The sequence below is a fragment of the Abramis brama genome (assembly GCF_963993115.1).
Source record: "Abramis brama genome assembly, chromosome: 14".
In the NCBI taxonomy this organism is placed as follows: Eukaryota; Metazoa; Chordata; class Actinopteri; order Cypriniformes; family Leuciscidae; genus Abramis; species Abramis brama.
In genome coordinates this window covers 17,240,502-17,264,411 of record NC_139976.1, presented here as the reverse complement: position 1 = coordinate 17,264,411, position 23,910 = coordinate 17,240,502, and positions in this window count along the sequence as shown.

The following is a 23,910-nucleotide window of genomic DNA, read 5'->3' as shown; positions in this document are numbered from 1 at the left end:
TCATTACAAAGAGGGTGGAGAGGAGATAGTAGAGTACTGCAGTCAATGTTTTTAGGTGATGTCAGTGAATCAGAAATTATATCTATTGTTTCTAAGTCAAAGAGTAAGACTTCCATTGACTGTGATGGAATAGATATGGTTATATTAAAAAAGACAATTGACTGTGTTGTCAAACCCCTTTGTTATATTTGTAATCTTTCCTTTGGAAGGGGTATTTTTCCTGATAGAATGAAGAGGGCAAAAGTTATTCCACTATTTAAAGCAGGAAATAAGCAAAGCTTCAATAACTATAGACTGGTTTCATTACTTTCACAATTTTCAAAAGTACTAGAAAAACTTTTTGTTTATAAGTTGGACAGTTTTTTAGAAAAGCATCACTTGCTGAGTGAAAGCCAGTATGGCTTTAGGCAAAAAAGGTCCACAGCGACTGCCTTAATGAATATTGTTGAAGAAATAACAACAGCAACAGATGAAAAGAAATTCACAGTAGGAGTGTTTATTGATTTGAAAAAGGCATTTGATACTTTGAATCATGATATTTTACTTTCTAAATTAAGTTTGTATGGAATGAGAGGAATGGCCCTTAATTGGTTGAGAAGTTATCTGCATAACAGGAAACAATATATACAGTTAACTGATGTCAAATCTGAACTTATGGAAATTAAATGTGGGGTACCACAGGGTTCTATTTTGGGACCTAAACTTTTTATTTTATATATTAATGACATTTGTGATGTTTCCAAATTATTACAGTTTGTTTTATTTGCAGATGATACTAATTTCTTCAGCTCTGGAAATAATATACAGAAACTAGCAGAATCTATTGAATATGAAATGACAAAACTGAAGAAATGGTTTGATGTAAATAAGTTGTCATTGAATTTAAAAAAGACAAAATTTATGGTCTTTGGAAATAGGAAAATAAACGAATCTGTAGCTTTATCCATAGATGGAGTTGATATTGAGAGAGTGTTTGAGTTTCGTTTTCTTGGTGTAATTATGGATGATAAGCTATCATGGAAACCTCACATAGCACACATTAAAAGAAAAATTTCCCAAAATATTTTTGTTTTAAACAAAGTGAAGGAGGTATTAAATAAGGAAACAATGAAAATACTTTATAGTTCACTCATCGTACCATATTTTATTTATTGCATAGAAGTCTGGGGGAACACATATCAGACAAATATAAAACCTTTATCTATTCTACAGAAGAGAGCTATAAGAATTATTCATAAAGTTAATTATCGAGAACATACAAGCAAATTATTTGCTAAATCCAGAATATTAAAGGTAGAAGATTTGGCTAAGTGTCAAACACTAATAATTTTGTTTAAAGCAAGACATACAATCTTACCAGAGAAAATACAACACCTTTATCAGTTAGAAAAAGAGTTCAGTAGGAGAAGGTATAATTTTAAACATCAATTTGCACGTACAACAATAAAACAAATGTGCCCCTCAGTTATGGGAGTAAAACTGTGGAACTCATTGCATGATAATCTTAAAAGTTGTAGTAATATTGGTCAGTTTAAGTATAAGTATAAACAGAGTATATTCAGTCAGGTCTATGTTGTTTTTGGTTTTGTTTTGTTTGGTTTTGTTTTGTTTTTTGTGTTGTTTTGTTTTGTTTTTCTCTATATATATTGGGTCTAGTAATATTGGGTCAGTATAAGTATACAGTGAGGAAAATAAGTATTTGAACACCCTGCTATTTTGCAAGTTCTCCCACTTAGAAATCATGGAGGGGTCTGAAATTGTCATCGTAGGTGCATGTCCACTGTGAGAGACATAATCAAAACAAAAAAACCCCAGAAATCACAATGTATGATTTTTTAACTATTTATTTGTATGATACAGCTGCAAATAAGTATTTGAACACCTGAGAAAATCAATATTAATATTTGGTACAGTAGCCTTTGTTTGCAATTACAGAGGTCAAACGTTTCCTGTAGTTTTTCACCAGGTTTGCACACACTGCAGGAGGGATTTTGGCCCACTCCTCCACACAGATCTTCTCTAGATCAGTCAGGTTTCTGAGCTGTCGCTGAGAAACACGGAGTTTGAGCTCCCTCCAAAGATTCTCTATTGGGTTTAGGTCTGGAGACTGGCTAGGCCACGCCAGAACCTTGATATGCTTCTTACAGAGCCACTCCTTGGTTATCCTGGCTGTGTGCTTCGGGTCATTGTCATGTTGGAAGACCCAGCCTCGACCCATCTTCAATGCTCTAACTGAGGGAAGGAGGTTGTTCCCCAAAATCTCGCAATACATGGCCCCGGTCATCCTCTCCTTAATACAGTGCAGTCGCCCTGTCCCATGTGCAGAAAAACACCCCCAAAGCATGATGCTACCACCCCCATGCTTCACAGTAGGGATGGTGTTCTTGGGATGGTACTCATCATTCTTCTTCCTCCAAACACGTTTAGTGGAATTATGACCAAAAAGTTCTATTTTGGTCTCATCTGACCACATGACTTTCTCCCATGACTCCTCTGGATCATCCAAATGGTCATTGGCAAACTTAAGACGGGCCTTGACATGTGCTGGTTTAAGCAGGGGAACCTTCCGTGCCATGCATGATTTCAAACCATGACGTCTTAGTGTATTACCAACAGTAACCTTGGAAACGGTGGTCCCAGCTCTTTTCAGGTCATTGACCAGCTCCTCCCGTGTAGTTCTGGCCTGGGCTGATTTCTCACCTTTCTTAGGATCATTGAGACCCCACGAGGTGAGATCTTGCATGGAGCCCCAGTCCGAGGGAGATTGACAGTCATGTTTAGCTTCTTCCATTTTCTAATGATTGCTCCAACAGTGGACCTTTTTTCACCAAGCTGCTTGGCAATTTCCCCGTAGCCCTTTCCAGCCTTGTGGAGGTGTACAATTTTGTCTCTAGTGTCTTTGGACAGCTCTTTGGTCTTGGCCATGTTAGTAGTTGGATTCTTACTGATTGTATGGGGTGGACAGGTGTCTTTATGCAGCTAACGACCTCAAACAGGTGCATCTAATTTAGGATAATAAATGGAGTGGAGGTGGACATTTTAAAGGCAGACTAACAGGTCTTTGAGGGCCAGAATTCTAGCTGATAGACAGGTGTTCAAATACTTATTTGCAGCTGTATCATACAAATAAATAGTTAAAAAATCATACATTGTGATTTCTGGATTTTTTTTTTTTCGATTATGTCTCTCACAGTGGACATGCACCTACGATGACAATTTCAGACCCCTCCATGATTTCCAAGTGGGAGAACTTGCAAAATAGCAGGGTGTTCAAATACTTATTTTCCTCACTGTAGATATAAACAGAGTAAATTCGGTTAGTATTAATATGGTGAGGTCCATGTTGTTTTTTTGTTTTGTTTTGTTTTCCTCTATATGTATTGGATTACTTGTTGTTTTGTTGTCTGGGCATTGCCTGATTTATTATACTGCATGAATGCTGATATTTAAACCAACATTGTTTTTTGTCAGTGTAATTTTGGCTGTAAGCTGCTTAAGAAAGGTTATTTTGATTTTTGGAATAGGGGACAGATATTATAAGATTTTATCTTCTTTCTGCTCCCTTTTGTACATGGGAATTTAAATTATCTAAAGAAGGAAATGAAATGTTTTGTGTTTTACCATGGAGCAATAAAAAAATAAAATAAAAATACATACATTCATTCATACAGTACATACATTCATTATTTGTTCATTTTATTACGGTGAATAAGTGGAGAACTGCTTCACAAACACTTTGAGGTTGGTACGACTGCCATTTGGAGGTGAATGCAACAATCATGAATGTTGGACATAACGAAAAGGTGGTTCCACACATACAACTTAAATGACAAGATGGTTACAACCTCAGATTTTGACCTCAGATTTTGGGGTTTTCCCCGCCACTGACCAGGGGTACAAAACTCAGTTCCTGGAGGGCCACAGTCCTGCAGAGTTTAGTTCCAACCCTGCTTCAACACACATAATGTGTGTTTAATTAGGGTTGAAGCTAAACTCTAAGCTGAGTTTTGCACCTCTGATATACACATGTATACATAATATGAATATATTTATGAATACATGCATATTTACTTTTACTGACATATTTATTTCATCTTTATGTGAACAGATACCTGTAACAGACCCACATATCACTTTTCTACAAACTCCATGTTATTATTACTTATTATTGTCTTAAACATTATTTATATTATTACAATTATTAATGTTAATATTATTAATACTTCATTATCATCCCTATTATTATTACTGCTGGTAATGACGATGGTGGTAGAAGCAGTAGTATCATCATCATTAGGGGCCAAGCACCGAAGGTGCGGAGGCACCTATTGTATCTGTTCTCGTTCCTATTATTATTATTCTTCTTCCGCTCTGGGAGTCTATGGCAGCCCATAGAGCCGATTGCGGGAAAGTTGTTTTGGTTTGACATTCTGATAGAGGACAGTCCCAACATTAAATACACCAATTTTGGTGTTTCTAAGTCATTCCCTCTAGCGCCACCACCTGTCCAAAATTTCACTCATATTTTGCTAATAACTTTTGAACCGTTTGGCCAAACAACAAAATCCTGAAAAGTAATTTTCCGTCATAAAAATATGGCCGCCATTTTGAAGTTTTCGAAAAACCTACTTTTTCGAACTCGTCCTAGATGGTTTGTCCGATTTGCACGAAAATTTAACCAGATCATCATGAACAGTTTGTCCAAAAATCATAAAATTGGTCTCGTTAGATTCAGGGATTCAATTTTACCATATCGGCCATTTTGACTGTCGGCCATTTTGTATTTTGTGCTAAAATGCTGTATTTTAAGAATGCATGAACGGATTTTTACGAAACTTGGTATGGGTCATCAGCACGATGTCCTGAAGGAGCCTGAGAAGTTTCGAAACAGCGCCACCTAGTGGTGAATATTTTTTTTCAAATGCTTATAACTTTGGGTGTGGTCGACTTATTTTCACGAGACTAATCTCATTAAACTCCTGAATCGTTGCCGAGTCCTACGATACCAAACATGCTAGGTTTCGCCTTACGGTTTGTGTAGCGTTGTGATTTAGCGCTTAAAAAACATTTGGCTATATCTTCGAAACCGCTAGTCCGATCGAGACGAAACCACCGTCAGAAGTTTGGAAACATAGGTCTATAACTAAATGCCAATGCCCAAATGCGAAAATATTGATAGTAAGGGGTAGTAAAATTCAAACAAAGTCATGTGTCAGTCATTTTTTACGTGTTTTTTCATATAAATGTCTATAACTCTGAAGCGAATTGAGATATTTTCACCAAAATTGACACACATATGTATGGGCTCACTCTGGGGACACATAAAAGCCTCTTGGTGGCGCTATAATAGAACAAAACATGAAATTCCCATTGACTTCAATACAGTTTTGTGAAATAAAATGCTATTTTCATTCAAAACCTACTTTTTCGAACTCCTCCTACACCGTTTGTCCGATTTTCACCAAAATCGAATCATATCATCTCCAGACTGTGCCAACTAAAAGTTATGGATTTCGTGTCGATTGACGAAACCGTTTTCGTATAGCGCAGCAGCAAAGTTGAGGCATGATGCTAAAAGCATTATTCAGGCTTTATCTCTGCAATGCCTTGACATATTGACACCAAACTTTGCATGTGTCATTGTCACTTCACTCTGACCACATCACATCAGTTTTGTAACTGCGCCACCTATTGGTCGAAAGTGATAATCCATTAAATCATATTTTTAATTATTGTTTCTATGATTTTTCAGGCATTTTGCCTAAAATCCTCTTTAAATGTCTTTAATTGCTCATTGTTGCAGTTGGTCTGACACTTTCAGACATGTCGAAATGTCTTGTCGTCTTATTCTGCTTGGCCCCGGTAATTGCTGCTTGCAGCTATATTTGTCATTATTATTGACATAATTATGGAAATTCTCTTATATACCCTTATGTATAGTTTTATTATTAAATGTTTTTTTTACCACTATTACTATACTACCATAGAATATGACTATGGCAAGCAGGGCGGGGTCGAGAGCCATGGGAACGGAGCGAGGCCGGTGGCGCAAGTGCTAATGTGCATCACCTGCATACCACACCGCTCTCTAGTCTCACGGAGGAGCTCCAGAATGATAAAAGGAGGAGTGACGACAGTGCAAGACGAGAGAGGAACAGACCTTTTCCTTGGTTGTGTTTATTATGTTTATATGCGGCAGTCATCCGTGAGGGGCTGCACTTTACTTTCGTTTTGTTATTTATTTGATGATTACACTTACGTTGAACGTTCGCCGGTTCTCATTTCCTCCTTCCCCGAGCCTCGAACATTGTTACAATGACCTATAGAAAATAGATAATGTTTATGAATATATACAATTAAAAAATAAATAAAAATAACCAGAGCAAGTCAAGTTAATGTTTTACAAACCGGACACACAAGAAATATGATGTTAACTGACTTTGACTGTAGAATAATTGTAGGTTTCAGATGGGTTGGTGCGAGTATCTCAGAAACCAATGATCTCCTGGGATTTACACAACACAATAGTGTGAGAAAAACATCAAGTGAGCTGCAGTTCTACCAAAAAGACTCAGGAGGATTCTCGAATGAAATAGAATTTATTTTATGAAAGGTTTTACAGACAAAATAAAAATAGATGCACGACAAGCTCCGTCTCAGTTCTTTGGCGTAGGCCCCGTCCTCCGTCCGGGTCTGAAAGATAGCTTGTAGGTCCTGCCTGATGATAGAGGCAGGGGCGGAGCCTACCCCCTGACGAGTGGACGGGAGCCATTCTGGTGGTGGTGGGGAGGATGGGGGAAAACTTTTCTACGACACCTGCAGGCAACAAAATGGGACGGTAAGAACAGTCTTTTATATTTGATGTCAGGCTGTGATTGGTAGCGTGTAATTGTGAATTAATGACGTGACAGTAGAGTCTTTCTAGTAGAACTTTCGCTTACGCTTTCATTTCTGTGGGCGCAAACACCTTGTTAATGAGAAAGGTCAGAAGAGAATGGTCAGATCTGTTCAAACTTACGGATAATGACAATAACACCTTGTTTACACCTGGAAGATCCATTTAAGGTCATCTGATCCCAAGTGGACAGGCTAAATACAGGTGTAAATGAGGTCATATGGTGTGATCCAGTCACTTAAATCACATTCAAGTACATTTGACCATTTTGCATTTGTAGTGTAAATGCTAATTCACCCTGATGTGTTCTGACCAACAACGATGGACAGCATCTGTCAGTCAACCAGTTGTTGAAAATTGATACTGTGTATACACATAAAACAACATTGCCTGTTCTGATGAATCTCATTTCTGCTTGATCATACATACGAATGGGTATGAAGCTGGTGTAAAAATCCAAAGGTCCATCCAGCCTTCTGTTATCAGTTCAGGCTGGTGGATAATGCACCATGTGAAAAACCATCACATCCTAAGCTGGATCCAATAAGATGAAAAAGGCTACTTCAGCAGCCTCCACAGTCACCAGATCTTAATATAAATAAGAGCATTTTTTTAAATGTGGTGGACAGGCAGATTTGTTGCAATATTGTGTGATGATATCATGTTAGTAGACCTGAATCCTTTATATTTCAAGTACCTTGACAAATTCAGGCTGTTCAGAGAGCAAAAGGTTAAATATTAGATAGGTGTACCTAATAAAGTTACCATTGAGGGTACTTATTCTAACATAATCTCTGAAATTTTTTATCTTTTTTGTTTTGTCTTGTGCCTAATTTATCCACATAGGTAATACTGAACATGTACCCTACTTTTCAAAAGAAAGTTATTAAATTGATAAAAAGTGATGTTTACATTGTTACAAAATATGTTTTGTATACATGCTGATAGCTATTCATCAAAGAATCCTAAAAAAAATTACCACCGTTTTCACAAAAATATGAATGAACAACTGTTTTCAACATTGATAATGATGAGAAATGTTTTTTTGAACACCAAATCATCAAATTAGAATTATTTCTGAAGGATCATGTGACTCTCATGGTTAGCTGTTATAAAATAATGAACAAGAATGATATGCGTGATGCAGAATGATGATGATGATGATGATGATGAATATTTATTTAAACAGAGTGCAACAACAACCACATCTAACACATTAATGCATAAAGAAATAACTGAGGAAAACTGAGGGCTTAAATACACAAGGGAAGATCATTAACAGAACAGGGAACAGGTGAGACACTAATCAGAAACCATGACAACTAATGAAAGAACTAGAACTCAGGCAAATAGTGACAATGAGTAATGGCTCATAAAAATTCAGCTCTGCCATCACAGGAATAAATTATATTTTTTTACAACACAATATATTAAAAAAAGAAAATGGTTGTTTTAAATTGTAATGATATTTCACAATATAACAGTATTTTTTATTAAAGCCCCCCTGTAGTCAATATTTTTTTCCATAAAAATATTCATGCCTTAAAATAGCTTGAATGTAACTTTACACCCTTGCTTCATTTAGTAGATGGAGCCATGAATATGCAAATTAGCCCCATCTCCACTCACTCACACAAGCTCAGAAATCCACTCGGTAAACTTTACTGTAGTAAACGCTGCACAATGGCAAGTGGAAATACTGGTTTAATTCAGCCATATATGTTTTAACCAGAAACTGATTTAGAAGAAGAAGTGGAAGAGTGAATTATACAGGCTTGTCTAAAAGTCGATGTACCAGAATGATAATACATTTTATGTATTGCTCTACAACATTGGACACATAACGGTAATTAATACAATTAGCCTTTTGCTTGACTACGTTATCAAACAGCTAATAATGTGTTGCTAATGTTACCAGAAATGTTCACAAGTTTTTCATCTGGAGTTTGGCATTTCATCTTGACATGTTAATAATAGACTTCAGTCGTTTTCAGTCAATTAAAGACTTCAAGTCTGAAGTCTTTTGTCACGAGTCCGAGTCGAGTCTCGAGTCATTTCATGCCTTACAAAAAAATAAATAAAAATTCTCATACTCAAAAATCCTATTATATAATACATTGTATAAAACAATCATCCTGGCAACAGGAGTTCAATACAATCACTAAGCGGTTTGTTATACAGTAGTTTGTTATACAGCGGCGTTGTTATTGACAACAGTCATTGTCTGAAAATATCAAACCTCGGAATGTTGAAGTCAATAGAAAACTGTATGCATGCTGAGTGCGATACTTTAATATATGCGCTTTTAAGTGATAAATGGATTAACATCCTTCTATCTCTTCTCTCTCATAGACATACATTAAGAGAGAGAAAAGCTGAATATACAAAGAAAAGATTGATAAAAGTAAAGCATAGTGCTAGGTTTAAAGACTAGAATTTTTTTTTTTTTTTTTTGTTTTGTTAAAGGGACACTTCACCCATTTGCATTAAGCTTTGTATCATTAGTCATATTTTTGAATGGTCGTGCATAATTCCCTCATTTTCCCCTGAGACAGGAGAAATACGGATTTCAGTGTTGCAGTTCCTGCTTATAATGATGTTATAATGATGTAAAAATCATCATTTTGCGTCATTCTAAGCAGGAAGTCCCATGTCTTTGTAGAGGGGTTGAGACTACAAACAGCTCGTTCCTCATTTTTCTAGGGGGTGGGACCCACTCACGCTACAGACCTATTACAGATCAGTGGGTGGGACTTCACTTGCAGAAACTAAAAGCAATATCTGCCATCTTGTTTGGAAGCTAAGCTAACAGGCGCTGTGGAGCCAGATGTGAAGTTATGACAATGGCGGAAGGTACTCAATATGATATGGAAGAAGCTGATTTCAAAAGTCTGATGCTCGAATCAGATGTTTGTGGCTATCTTTACGAGCCGCAATATAGCAAAGAGCAGCTGGGGCTGATGGAGGAACAGGAGGCGGCTGCTGCGGCTTCTGCAGCCGAGGCAGAAGACCTGCCTGTCGCGTACGAGGATCCAGGACTGGCTCGAGCTGGGGCGTACTGATGGTGCCTGTGCTCTCACTGTGCACCTACAGACACAGAGATAGAGTCCGTCTGCTGCAAAGAATTTCAACGATGCCAATTTCTCCTGGACGAAATCTCTGAATCAGACGAGGACACGGACGTTTGTGTTGTAAAAATTAGTGGGAATGGCTTGCGGAGCTGTGCAATGTGGTGCAATGGTGCATTGTGGGAGTTGTTGTCTTCCATACAAATGCGCCCTAAAGTTACTTTGTGTCTTTCCTTGGTCAAGAAGGCACCAAATTCGGAATTTATGTTACATTTCGACTACATATGACCCACTTTCAATAAAGATAATGTTCCCATGGGTGAAATGCTCCTTTAATGTTTTAACAGGCTTGCAATCCAAAAGAGCCATGCAGCTACACCACAGTATAATATGTAATGTGACTAACCTTTGTGGATGTGATGTCTCATAAAATTTTAAGTTGACGTCCCTGTTTTCCCACATTCGTTGCATCTATCTGATTTGACATGTTAATAACCCATATGAAAGAACACATGGAACGGTTGCTCCCGTCATGTTTCGTAGTTCATGCTTCTTCAGCATCTCCCTAAATACTCAGACCAAGGCAGAAACCTCTTTTCAAATGTAAACATGAGTTCACAGTGGGAATTTGCATTTGCATTAATCACCATCCAGACTTACTGAGGACAGTAGTTGATTTACATGGAAACATTTGCTAACAATGGGAATTTGCATTGAGTTTACACCTTTGAGAGCAGGATGCCATTTGCCTGGAAGACACACCCTCCTCTGTGTGCGATTTATCTCTAAACTCTTAAATACCTTATTACCTTTTGGTTTACTTCTTTGGGAATGAGACCTTTGTACCAGTCACACTGAGACATTTCAAATGATACCAAACGTGTAATACTGTATGATAATTATTCACATTAAACCATATAGATTCTTGGGTGAATTTTGGTGATCTCAGCATGAGGGAGAAGGAATGGGGGAAGAGGGAAAGAAATATAGATTAGGATGATTCTGAAGTGAGACTTGCGTCTCGAATGGAGCACAAGAGTGAGTTCAAATGTTAATTTCCTTTGTTCTCTCAGAGAGTTGCCCTCTCTCTTCCAGTTTAACGCTGTAAACATCTTAGAACGTCAGAAAAGCATATAGCTCATCATAAAATCGTAATATACATTTTCATAATTCACCCGCTATATTGCTAAATGCACATGATTTTTCATATCAACAGAAAAATATACCGGGATAACCTGCCTTCTCTTGAGACTCCCCTGCTTCGCAGCATAGTTAATGATATGCTAAAGCTTGCCACTCTCATGACGTGATTGGTTACAAGGTAGTTTGTGACGTCAGAAACACCAGCGATTTCAAACCGCGTTTTTGAGACTGTCTTTGGTTCACTACAGCAATTGTGTTGACATGAATTTGCACCTGGTTTTTCTTAAAACATATTAAAAACACCACATAGACATAGACATAAAAAAACTATTAACAGAAAAATATGATTAAGAAAAATAATACTTTGCTATAAGGCAGAATTTTGCCTTTGGAATATTGTGTCTATGGAAAGGAAGCAAAATGCTTTGAACCATGTTCAATTTATTTGTGCAATGATTAAAAAGGTTCTTACTCTTCTATGCAGGCATACTTTTTTATTATCTTGTCTTTATGTGCTGGATGCATTACATGTGCACTTAACATTTAATGGTAAAGTAAAACATTTCTACAGACAATGAATAATAATAATAATAATAATAATAATAATAATAATAAACAAACATATTAGAGATTCTTCACACTAGCCATGAGGAACTGTACTTAAAATTGATTGATTCACTTCTACACTCACTCTTTTCATCTCCAAGGTTATCAAATGTGCTCTGAAAATTGAACACACACACTCACAAACATTAGCAATGTGATTTTTGCAGAATGCACATAACATTTTTTTTTTTTTTTTTTTAAGTAAGAGAAAAGGTCACTATAGTTCATTTATACAATTTAAACCTAAAATCTTGCTGGTGATAAAAAATAATAATAAAAAAAAAAAGTTTATGGACATCTTATGCATCAATTACCCATTAAAAACTAATAAATACAAAACAAGAATGTACCATGCAGTGGCAGTTTTTGTTTTGTCTTGAGGGTTGAGATTCTTCCTCTGATGTCAAGAGGAAACAAATTCTGACTGTTTTAGGTCGGGATTTTTAGAGTGGAAGACCAGCAGGCATCATGAGGTAATCAAGGAGTATATAATCAGTGGTGTAACCATGGCAACCTGTCAAAAAAGCATTAGGAAGAGCAACATCTAGATAATAGCAACAGGATGACAGGATTAAAATTGTCTTGTGCAGCTAAATATGGATAGGAAGAACAAATATCTGAGTGTTTGTGTACTTGTACGCTGGAATATAAATCAGCAGTTCCTTTGAAGTTTTAGTGTGATTGTAGGACACCAACATCCAGGATGGAAGATAGGCCTACCTTTTTTTTAAAGCTCCATATTTTGGAAAACTATTACAGGTTAGTTAAGCAGAATGCATAGAAGCATATTAGTTTATACCAGCTGTGAACAGGGCCATAGGTTTTGATCACTTGGATCAAAACCTTTGGCCCTGTTCACAGCTGGTATAAACTTCTTGGGTGAACCGATCACAAGTGGTCAGATGAGACACATCGCAAGTTGCCATGTGTTTCAATTGCCTCCTGTGACCACTTGTGAATTTAAGTCAACAGATTTTTGCTTACAAACATACTTTTTTATTTTAATCTCAATTCAAATGTGATGTTTCAAGAAAAAAATATATAAAGGTTATTTTAGATGAGCTCCTGTAGTAGCTAATACTGGAGCTCATCTAAAAATATATATATATTTTTTGCTCAGGAGAATGGTTGTCTTATTTCTCAAGTATGTCAACTTCATCATTATAGTTGTATTGTATATTTAGCAACTTGTTAGAAACTTACATTTTTATCAACTACAGCAGCTCTAAAAAACATTAAGCTTAATTAACTTGAATATTAGCCTACCTTATTCAGTTTCAGTCACAAATGCCTAGCATTATAATCATTCTTTAATTCTGTATTCAAGGAGTGAATCAATAAAATTTCATCTTGAAAAAATGTCTTAAACCTGTGACTTAGTCTTGTGACCCGCCCTACATTTTTTCCTGTTCGAGAAGCAGTTTCAATTGGACATAGGGAAGAAAAACCATCGCAACTTTCGTTTCATGCTGACTTTAAAGGTCCCATATTGTCAAAACTGAAATTCCCTGGCTTTTTTCATGATAACAGAGGTCTAGGGGCTATGTAACGACCATATAAGTTTCAAAACAGTCAATCACAGACAAATGCACACAGCCTGCATAAAGTAGCTGTGCCTTTTCACGAGCCATTGTGACTTTAGTAAAAATGTGATGTCAGAACTACTCAGTCACCACCTCGAGACTGCCCACTGTCCCTCCTTTTGCCCAACCCCAGACAACATCGTTGCTGAGTAACAACAACATGGAAACATGCTCAGTCCATGGATGTAGAGACCTGCACTCTCGCGGGACCCAATGCAAGTGCGGCGCGTGACTAGATTTGATGGCCGAGCGCGGGCGCGGGCGTTAAGGTACTCGTGTGTGTGCGGGTTGCGGGAGAATAAAATTATTTGCGGGACTATCGCAAAATAGAAATATCTAAAAATAAATGATCTAAAAACAAATTAATTGTTATTCATATGTTGCACAAAAGCAACAAGAATAACTAAAACTAAATAAAAACGTTTTACAGGCCAGAACGAGTTTCTGTTTATAACATGTTTGCAGCATTGAGCAATGTACCGGTAATGACAGGCATATGTGTTGATTTCTTGAACGCAATGGCCAATGAGATGCATTTAAAATAGAATCTACTCACCGCTCAAAACTGAGTTTTTGTTCAGTGCTGAATTCTGCATGCTGGCAAATCCTCTGATTATAACAAATGAAGTGTTGACATTATGAAAGATTTATTGTGCAGTCAGCTTCATTGATAATAACGGAGCTTTGTGAGATCGCGAAGCCACAACAGGCTACAGCATACATGACCCTAGTCACTTGTGGTTGACCTGGCTGTGCGTCACTCAGAAAACAACTGGCCAATCAGAAGAGAGGCTCATGAATATTAATTAAACAGGCAAAATCGACCTGTTCTTGGCAGAGGTCCTGAGAAAGGAGCTGTAAAAATATATTTAGATTGTTTTTGGTACTTATACCGCAAATATATATTCTTAAGGACATCAAAACCTAATATAAAACTACAGAAAGGTGTACAATATGGGACCTTTAAAGACCCACTGAAGTGCCTGGAAACGCGCAGCTTTGTATGATGCGTTGACGTAATTTCCACTGAAACAGGAAGCTAAGGCGGGACATATTGAATGGCTCCTCCCCCTTTTCAAATAGCCAATAGCGTTTAGTTTACATCACAGACGGCAAGTAGTACTTGACAGCACCATGGAAACGAATCTGAGCTCTGATACGTTGGATTCAATAGTAACGTTAGAGGTGTGAATAAATTCTAGCAATTTCATTCTGAAAACGAAATAAAACTTGAGCATTTGAGCAACCGAACACATCCGAACATCTCCAACCACTATTGCTCCATGACGTGACAACGATAGTGATGTCCGGTTCGTGAACAAATCGTTCTTTTAAACCGGTTCTTTTTTTGTGAACCGGTCGACCCAGTTCACCAAATCGAACTGAATCGTTCAAAACAGAGTCAGCGCTGATCCAGTTTTCTAAAGTTACTCGCTTTCGGACATGCCTTACAGTCACTCCGACTCGAAATAAACAATATCCTGGAGTATATGTTACTCCAGTAACTCCGACAGTTAACTGTTGGAACTGATGAGCACAAGCAGCTGACACTGAGCATATGCGTTTACTACCGAACGTACAGTCAGGTACAGTCACGGTCGCTTTGGCCAGGTGGTATTTATAGCAGAGGGGGCGGGACGCTTCAGATTCTAGAGAGCATTTGATTGGACAGAAGATGTGATGAGAAGCGGAAGTCCGCGTTGACGTCATAAAAATCCGTGATCCATTTTAGCAGAAGTGAGAGACTGTAAGTTTTTTCAATGCTTGTGTCTCCTAAATGTGAATTATGTCATTGTTTTGGAACACACCAGCTTATCCATAACATTAAGGCTAACATATTCATCCTAAGAGCTAAAAAACTAAATTTTTGATTTCAGGGGGCCTTTAAGGGCAAAATAAGTAACACAGGGCATGTACACTCGTTGGTTTGCGTTCTTGTCTACTCTACCCTAAAGTACATTTCTGATTACAGATGAACAAACAACTCTATAAAATATGTGTTTTCCCAAATAAGACAGGATACAAGTTCTCAACGATTACGAAAATTTCTACCTATCAGTTAGCGTCCTCCGTGCAATGACTGCACACGCGGAAAGATTTCGCACTTGAACTTTAGGCCTACCTTCTAGACACGATCGCTCTTTCAGATCTTTTACCGGTAATAACCGGATAAATAACCAGCAAACCTCATAAGCCCATACTTTACCGTAGTGTATGTTTGAAAGGTGAGTAGATGGTCATTTAATTTTGGGACGCATCTGTACTGGTTAGCGTTTACACTGCAGGGCTGTCACATTCTGTTTCTGACTGCAACCATATGTGGTTTGAGTTATTCAATCACAAAATGTTTTGGACCCACCTACACATGCTATAGAGCTGTTTTGTGATAGCTGGATAGCTTAAAACATGTTAGGTGTTAAAAATAAAAATATAGCTTAGAACGGAAAAAAACAAAAAAAAAACATTAAGTAGCCTACCCCAAAAGCAGGTGATGAATGACAAGTGCTATTCTGAGAATGTGTGAATGGGGGGTGTTACAGTAAGTGTTTCCCTCTTTTGAACTTGTGTCTTAACAAACAACCTGTCCTCCATCATGAAGAATCACTCCTACTCCTTCAAATGAATGACACTCGCGGGCATAACAAGAAAACATCTATCATCCAATTTAAGTGCTGTGAAATATTTGTAGATTAGAAGAAAGGTATTGGACAAGGAACAGCTGGTGAGGATATAAAAGCAGTTAAATGCAATTTAAATATAGACAGTATAATGTAATAATGTGAATCACATTAAGAGATTTTATGTAGGCACATATTCAATCACATGCTTTTACAGCAGGCTAAAGGAATTCATTATGAGAAGACACTTGATGACAAAGTAGCCTATCATAGGGTGAATCAGATGATACCTTAACACATTTTTCCAGGTCTCATTTCATCCAAAACAAAACAATCTTAATTTTGCTTCGAGAAAATGCATACTATTATGACTTTGTTTTTGCATGGTGGCTGTATTTTCAGGGCAATTTTACAACCTAATTCTCATTACTATAATGTGTTTTGTCCCTTTCGATTTTTGTGATAAAATGTGACCTCTTCATGAGATTCACCTCATTACTCTGTCAGTAGGACTAAGTTAGGATTGAATAGCCCTTAATGATGAAATATTTCTTACTTTTGTTGATTTGAGAAAAATGAATTTTCTGTCATTACTCACCCTCATGTCATTCCAAACCCATAAGACTTTCGTTCATCTTCAGAACACAAATGAAGATTTTTTTTTATGACATCTGAGAGCTTTCTGTCCCTCCATTGACAGCGACGCAACTGAAACTTTGCCACTTCATAAAGAGATCATAAAACTAATCCATGTGAATTGAGTAGTTTAGTCTGAATTTTCTGAAGAGTAAAATTTAGGCATTTATTTACGAAGATAAACAAAAGTCTTACGTAAGGGGTGTGCGATATTGACAAAAAATTATATCTCGATATTCTGTTTACACGACACCGTTTTCAACTAAAAACGTAAAACTTTTTAGGGGTTTTAGTCGTTCATTTACACAAAAACAGCGTTTTGGGTGCCTGCAAATGCAAACTTTTGAAAATGTGTTTCAAAGTGAAAGTTTCCATAGCCTGGAAATCTTGACACACCCTAGCGGCAGCAAATTTTATTTTGCAGCCAGGGTGGTCTAAAAACTCTCCGTTGGCGTTCAAGCTGGTAAAACCAAACTCTAGTCAGGCTAATCACATTGTGTATAGAGTCGGCGGGCGGGCTTAACATAATGACGACAGAGTAGCGACGGTTCCCTGCTACTTGAAAACAAAGAATGGCTGCTGCTGCTGGCGAACAGAGCGGTCTTTCGAATCGGCTTTGGCCGCGACTCTGGGGGACTTTGAGTTAAGCTTTTCTTTGAGAAAAGAAGAAAGAACAGCACTTAAGTCATTCTTGAAAAAGGAAGGATGTGTTCGTAGTTTTGCCGACCAGATACGGCAAAAGTTTAATCTATCAAGTAGCTCCGCTGGTGGGAAAACGCTCTGGTTGGATGTAGTGCTATCCTATTGCGTGCAGAGGGAATTTGAAAGACAACCGTTTATCCCGCCCCTCGGATTGAGTCCTGCCAATGGTGAGTTCCCAGACCCAACATCTTGATGTGGGTCTGGCTTGCCAGGCTAGAACTCTCCGTGTAAACAGCAAAAACGCAAATCTGTGAAGACGTATTATGTGTTCAGTCTGTAGCCTACTGTTTCATCACCATCTAATGGCCTGGCAGCAGAATACAGCGTTTTTAGTCGTTTTCGCGGATCTGTGTGAATGGGGATCGTTTTGACAATGATGTCGTCTGTACGCGGAAAACTCAAAGGAAAAACTTTTCCGTTTTAACCATATCATTGTCGTGTAAACGTCATGGGCGTCGGAACCATTGTATATGTGTGGGACAAGACCCACCCACTTTTTAAGACCAATAATATTGGACCAACTCACTTTTACCATCTCTAATTCAGCGCATACGTCTGTTCCCTTTTCAGAGCGCCGTCAGTCAAATTCATTCCACTTGAGGAATGCCCTAATAAACTAAACTCCATTCCACATTTTAGCTACAGCGTTGATTTCCACGCTGCTGCTTAGTAAGAGTCCCACTTACCCTTACTTTTCAGGCTAAGCGAGCCAATGCGCATGTGCTGTCCTAAGCGCAAGTCTCAGGTTCCTATGGGAACCGGAGCTTCTAACCATAGATAAAAGAAATGGACACAGCGACCCCATATACTTCGACGGAGACCATCAAGTCAATTAGAAGCACTCTCTTCCTGATGGCTGAGCGTACTGCGCAGTCTCAAACTGAGCGTGACGATGTAGATGTGACGTGAGCAACCTGTCTGACAGTTGTAAGTCTTCTAGTAGCTGTGCCAAGAGAAATCTGAATCATTCCCTTCCGAATCTTGCAGAGACAGAGAGCTTGAGTAGGAGCTGTCCATGAGCTAGGAGCAGGAGCAACTTTTGGTAAGTATTCTTGAATTTATCAGACTTTATGCCTCCACGTCACCCCGATTTTGCTGCAAGCTTCTCCTCCTGTCTATACGGTAATTCCTCTACTGTGCGACAGAGAGTCGCGTGGTTATGACGCAATCGTTAGCCTATTATTACAAAAACGGCTTCTACAGGGCCAAAACGTAAGATACAAGGTAATGGAGCCTTTTATACATTGTCGTGTTTCTTTAGAAATAAACAATGGACAAATAGAGTCTTTAAACGCCTTAGATGTAAAGTTATTCGTTGTCAAAGTGACGCCAAAATGAATGGGAGTCAATGGAATGCTAACAGCAGGTGATGGCTTGTTAGCCAATGGATGCCCCCATAGAATGTGTACGCTTTCTGGAATGTTCAAAGTGATAAACTTTTTATTTTATTTTTTTAAATACATTCAGTGTAATACACCACCTTTGTAATACAACAACGCTAAGTGTTTTGGAACTGACACTAATTGTTGAAGTTAAATTTTCTTTCTTGTTGATAATTACCTTAAGGAGGCTACAATCTGTGGTCTCTGTTGTTGTATTTTTTACTTCATAATGCACCACACATTCAATAGGAGACAGGTCTGGACTGCAGGCAGGCCAGTCTAGTACCTGAAATCTTTTACTATGAAGCCACATTGTTGTAACATGTGCAGAATGAATCTTGACATTGTGTTGCTGAAATAAGCAGGGATGTCTCTTAAAAAGACGTTGCTGGCAGCATTATGCTAAATTTTTTCTCATGCTATAGCCAGACAAAAGTGTCAAAACACATGTTATAAAAAACAACACTTCCAGTTCTTGATTATTATTGGCTGAGCTGTGTTCGATGCCATTGTAATATTCTTTGTAACCACACAGTTGAGAGTCGTAATAAAATGAGAGGACACGCAGTTGCAGTGGAGCTATCATGTAGCTTATCACATCATATGAAGTTTAAAACATTTAAATAGACAAATCAAGTAGTAATTAGAGATGGCAATTAACGCGCTGTTTGATTTGTGATCGTGCTGGCTTATTCCATTCACTCGAGTATCATATTGTACAAGGCTTAAATCATTTAATATACGATACATTCACAATAATATACGATATCATATCGTAGAACATGTATATGATGTGGTAGCCTATTTGAGTTGATATTACTCTTGCCAAGCTCTGATTTCTGAGATGCATGGATCGATTTGCGCTATTTTCATTTTTACTCACTCATTCACTTCATTCACAAAAAATCTGGAGGATGACCACCCGCTTTTTTTTTGCTTCCGACACCCATGTTAAACCTACCCTTAATGTATGCATCATCTTTTCTGTCAAATTCTTAATTGAATCAATAACTTCAATTAGAATAATAAGACACAATAGGGCTGTTACCAATCAAATGAAATCAGTATCAACAAAATTAATCATTGCAATGCAGAGGAAACACAGAAGCTTCAACTGAAGTGGCATTTGATACATAGGCCTACTGTTAAATGCAGCTCAGAGGGGACATGCATGCATTTAATCTGCAGTTACAATGCATAAATAATGTTTTGATGTTTTAAACATAAAACTTTGAATATTGATATTATCAACTAATTTAAAAGTGAAAAGATACTTTAAATGGGAAATTAAAACCACCAGTAGGTGGCAGCAAGTCAATGTTAATGAGTGAGTCATTGAGTTTCAACTCGTTCGATTCGTTTGGGTAATTCATTCAGGAACGAAGCATTTGACTTAACGAGTGAGTCACTGAATTGTTCATTTGAAGGATTTGTTCATTCAGTAAGGAAACACCGCCATGTGTTGCTCAGAGACGCAAAATAGTCCTGTGGCTTTGTTTGGAATTATTTTCGTTGGCGAAATGGAGCAAAAAGCAGGCAATTTTGTGTCTTAAATGTAAGTCACTTAATTTTAACTTCCTGATTATTGAACTATTGTATAAAATCAATACCACACGTGTAATCATGCTAATATTTGGAGAAACTGCACTTTTCGTGTGATATTGATTAACTATTACATAATATATATAAAAAAAAACATACAGAGGTATTTTTGTCCCTTATCTTGAATATTGAGGGCATAAATACATTTTAATAGGCTAAATCACGCAGTAAAGGTGTGCACTCTAAATGCCAAACACACTAGGCTACTAACCTACTAGTCTACTTCTGTCAGATGGCACATCGTGAAAACAGCAATCACGATATTATCGTTGACGAACAACATGAGGGTGAGTAATGACAGAATTTTCATTTTTGGGTGAATATTACTTTAAAATTTTGAATTAGCTTTTATATCAGTTTTCATTTTAAAGTTTTAGGCCAAATCATTTTGTCAGTGCTCTTATTTCTATTATTATACAATATTTATGTTTAGCTTTTATTTATTTAACTTTTTAGTACTATAATATAAACTATTGAACAATAAACAATAAACTAATACAATTAATGAAAACAATTTTAATTGTTTTAGTTTAGTTAACAATAACAACACTGCCGCACAGTATTGTAGCCGCTTGCAGTATATGGCATCATACACTGCAGATGATGTTGTGCGATTACATAGCTATATATTTCCACATTTCAAAAAACCAATAACCTTTGTCATATCAAAGCCTGTGCCAGTTTATAATTCTGCCTTTGACAGTATTTCCATGTTGGTGAGATTTATAAAGGTGTGAAGCATTGATAAGAACTCTCTTGGGCATGTGTGATTGACTTCTTGGCAATAAATTTGATCTTACTGGATAGGCAATGTAAGAGCTTATTGGCCATTTCAGTTCATTTTAAGGTTGATCCACCATCCACCATAGGTGCTGTCTGGGAATTAATCCAACATTATAACACCAAGCCAAAGCGGTGATGCAACCAGAAAGCAACGTTTTAATGCAAAACTTCCTAACCTAGAAACACCCCTCTCTCTGTAGTATTCAAAATATTGTTGCTGGTGTTATACATAATATCTGCTTATGATGCAGAGATGTTACTTCTATCTTTGCATGCACTTTCCTGTTCCACTGAATTCGGATTCTGTGCTAATTATATCAATTGCACCAGATAAACTTGCTTGGCCATTGATTTTTCCTGAAATCAAATATTCTCTGACCTATTGCTTTGAGTGAATGAATTTGGCATGGCTTGCATAATGGTTTTTAAAATGGGGCACCATCATGTGCTGAATGTTATGTTTTATTAGCCAGACAGTTGAGAGCTCAGGAGGAAAGAGAGCAGAGGAGCAGTCTGGACTCTGAGATCAAAGCTGCGTTTCTCTGGCTTCTCTCCAGCTCTGCTCCCCTCTTTATGTCTCGGCCTGGATAAGCAGACAGATCTGCAGGCACTGCAAACTACTGCTCTGCGTTCTCAAGCAAGATGTTGGCATGAAACAACACCACATTTAATCAGGTTCTCTTTAATACGACATCGTGTTTTGGCAGAAAACCAAACCACAGAGATGAAACCAAAAGTATAATTAGGGCTTATTAAAGTGGAAAAAAGGTCATCAAGGCTGATTAGGGTAATATGCTGTTGAACAGATTTCGGTGTGTGTGAAAAGCAAATGCTAATATTCTTCAACATCTATTGGTTCTGTGTCAGGTTTATTTTTCGAACAAAACCTGGAAACCTGAGTGGCTGAAATGGACGTTAAAGAAGAGGTCAGTGACAGATGACTTGTCCTGTTCTCATCCATATCTCATCAAATCCTTAAGCATGGACAGAGACACTTTGAATTTGTTATAATGATGATCCCTGCACCCCTGCTGCGTTCAATTACAAACGTGCTCAGTCCACCAATGCACAAGGGAAACGAAATGAGCGTGGCCCACAGGCTGTGTTATGCCATAAATTCAATGTAATCAGATTTATCATTGTCATTATTAAATTAATTTCAAACAAAATTGCCTGTTATTTTTGCAGGTGGAAATGTGTCCATATCCATTACATTTTAAATTGCTCAAATTTAGTAAAAAACAAACAAAACAAAAAACACAGCGGTTTCTTGACCTAGGCTTACAGTAGTAGCAGACCTGCAAAGACTGATCAGTAATATTCTGTAGAAATTTAGGTACATTTACGCGATAACGATGTACTTAAAAATGGAAATGTTTTTCCTTTGCGTTTTTGCAAAGTTACACGGATCCGTGAAAATGACTAAAATGCTGTATTATATATGCCAGACCAGTAGTTTGGCGAGGTCAGAATTAGAATATGTTAGCAATGTAAGAATTAGGCGTATGTATATAATGCGTCTCCGGTGCAGTAAATCTACACTTTGCCGAAGAAGAGTTAGTTAACTGAATATCTTGAGCAGCACAAACACAGTCCTCGCGCATGCCTATAGACTGAACAAGTAGTACTCATTCACAATGTGACCGTTTTCAAAAGTTTGCGGTTTCAGGCCTCCAAACCGCCTTTGTCGTGTAAATGATTAATTTATCAATCACTCAACCCCATTTTGTTCCAAACCTGTATGACATTCGTTCATCTTCGGAAAACAAATTTAGATATTTTTGATGAAATCCGAGAGGTTTCTGACCCCACATAAGTAGCAACGTCATTACTGCCTTTCTTGGCCTTGAAAGTGGCAAAGACATTGTAAGAATAGTCCATATGACTACAGTGGTTCAACCTTAATGTTATGAATCGACGAGAAAACTTTTTGTGTGCAAAAACCCTCCAAAAATAAGAAGATGAACAAAGGTCTTACGGGTTTCGAACGTCATAAGGGTGAGTAATTAATTACATAAATTCGATTTTTGGGTGAACTAACCCTTTAATGCATAAAGTCTCTTATGCTCACCAAGGCTGCATTTATTTGATCAAAAATACAGTAAAAAAACAGTAATATTGTGAAATATTATTACAATGTAAAATAGCTATTTTCTATTTTAGTATATTTTTTAAAAATGTAATTCATTCCTGTGATGACAAATCTGAATTTTCAGCATAATTACTCCAGTCGTTAGTGTCACATGATCCTTCTGAAAGCATTCTAATGCTTGGTGGGGATCATATGGATTATATCCTGTATTTATTGTTAATCATTTAAGTGTGATCATCTCTACTGGTTTAAACTAAAAGCTCAAACATAGCAAAATAAAGGATTTTGCTGTGTGATTGACTAATAGATTGAAATTGTTCTTTTTGTAGCATAAGTGAATTACAATATTACAAATGTGATTCTAACATGACAAGTTTCTCGGAACATTATTGACAAGTGTATTAACAGTTGTAAGTCAATTGCTCACAGAAGAGTTGTGTCTTTCAGTGTTTTTGAAGGTACAGAAGGCTATTCTAATGGAGTTCATTCCACCGTTGAGATGAATTTGAAGGCTTTAAAATATTTTTTGTCTCAATCACATAAGTTGCTGAGTGCACCTTGGTTATGTATACAAGAAAATTCCACTGTTGTATTTGTTGCATGTTATTTGCAGATGATGTGTGTCGGTCGGTGTAACTCAAACACTGTCAGATAATAATGTAACAGTCATTGGTATGCTCACTGATGGTGAGGAGGCTGAGTACAGAGAAGAGGTTAAGACCCTGGCAATATGGTGCCAGGAAAACAACATCTCTCTGAACAAGACCAAGGAGATGATCACAGATTACAAGAAACATCAG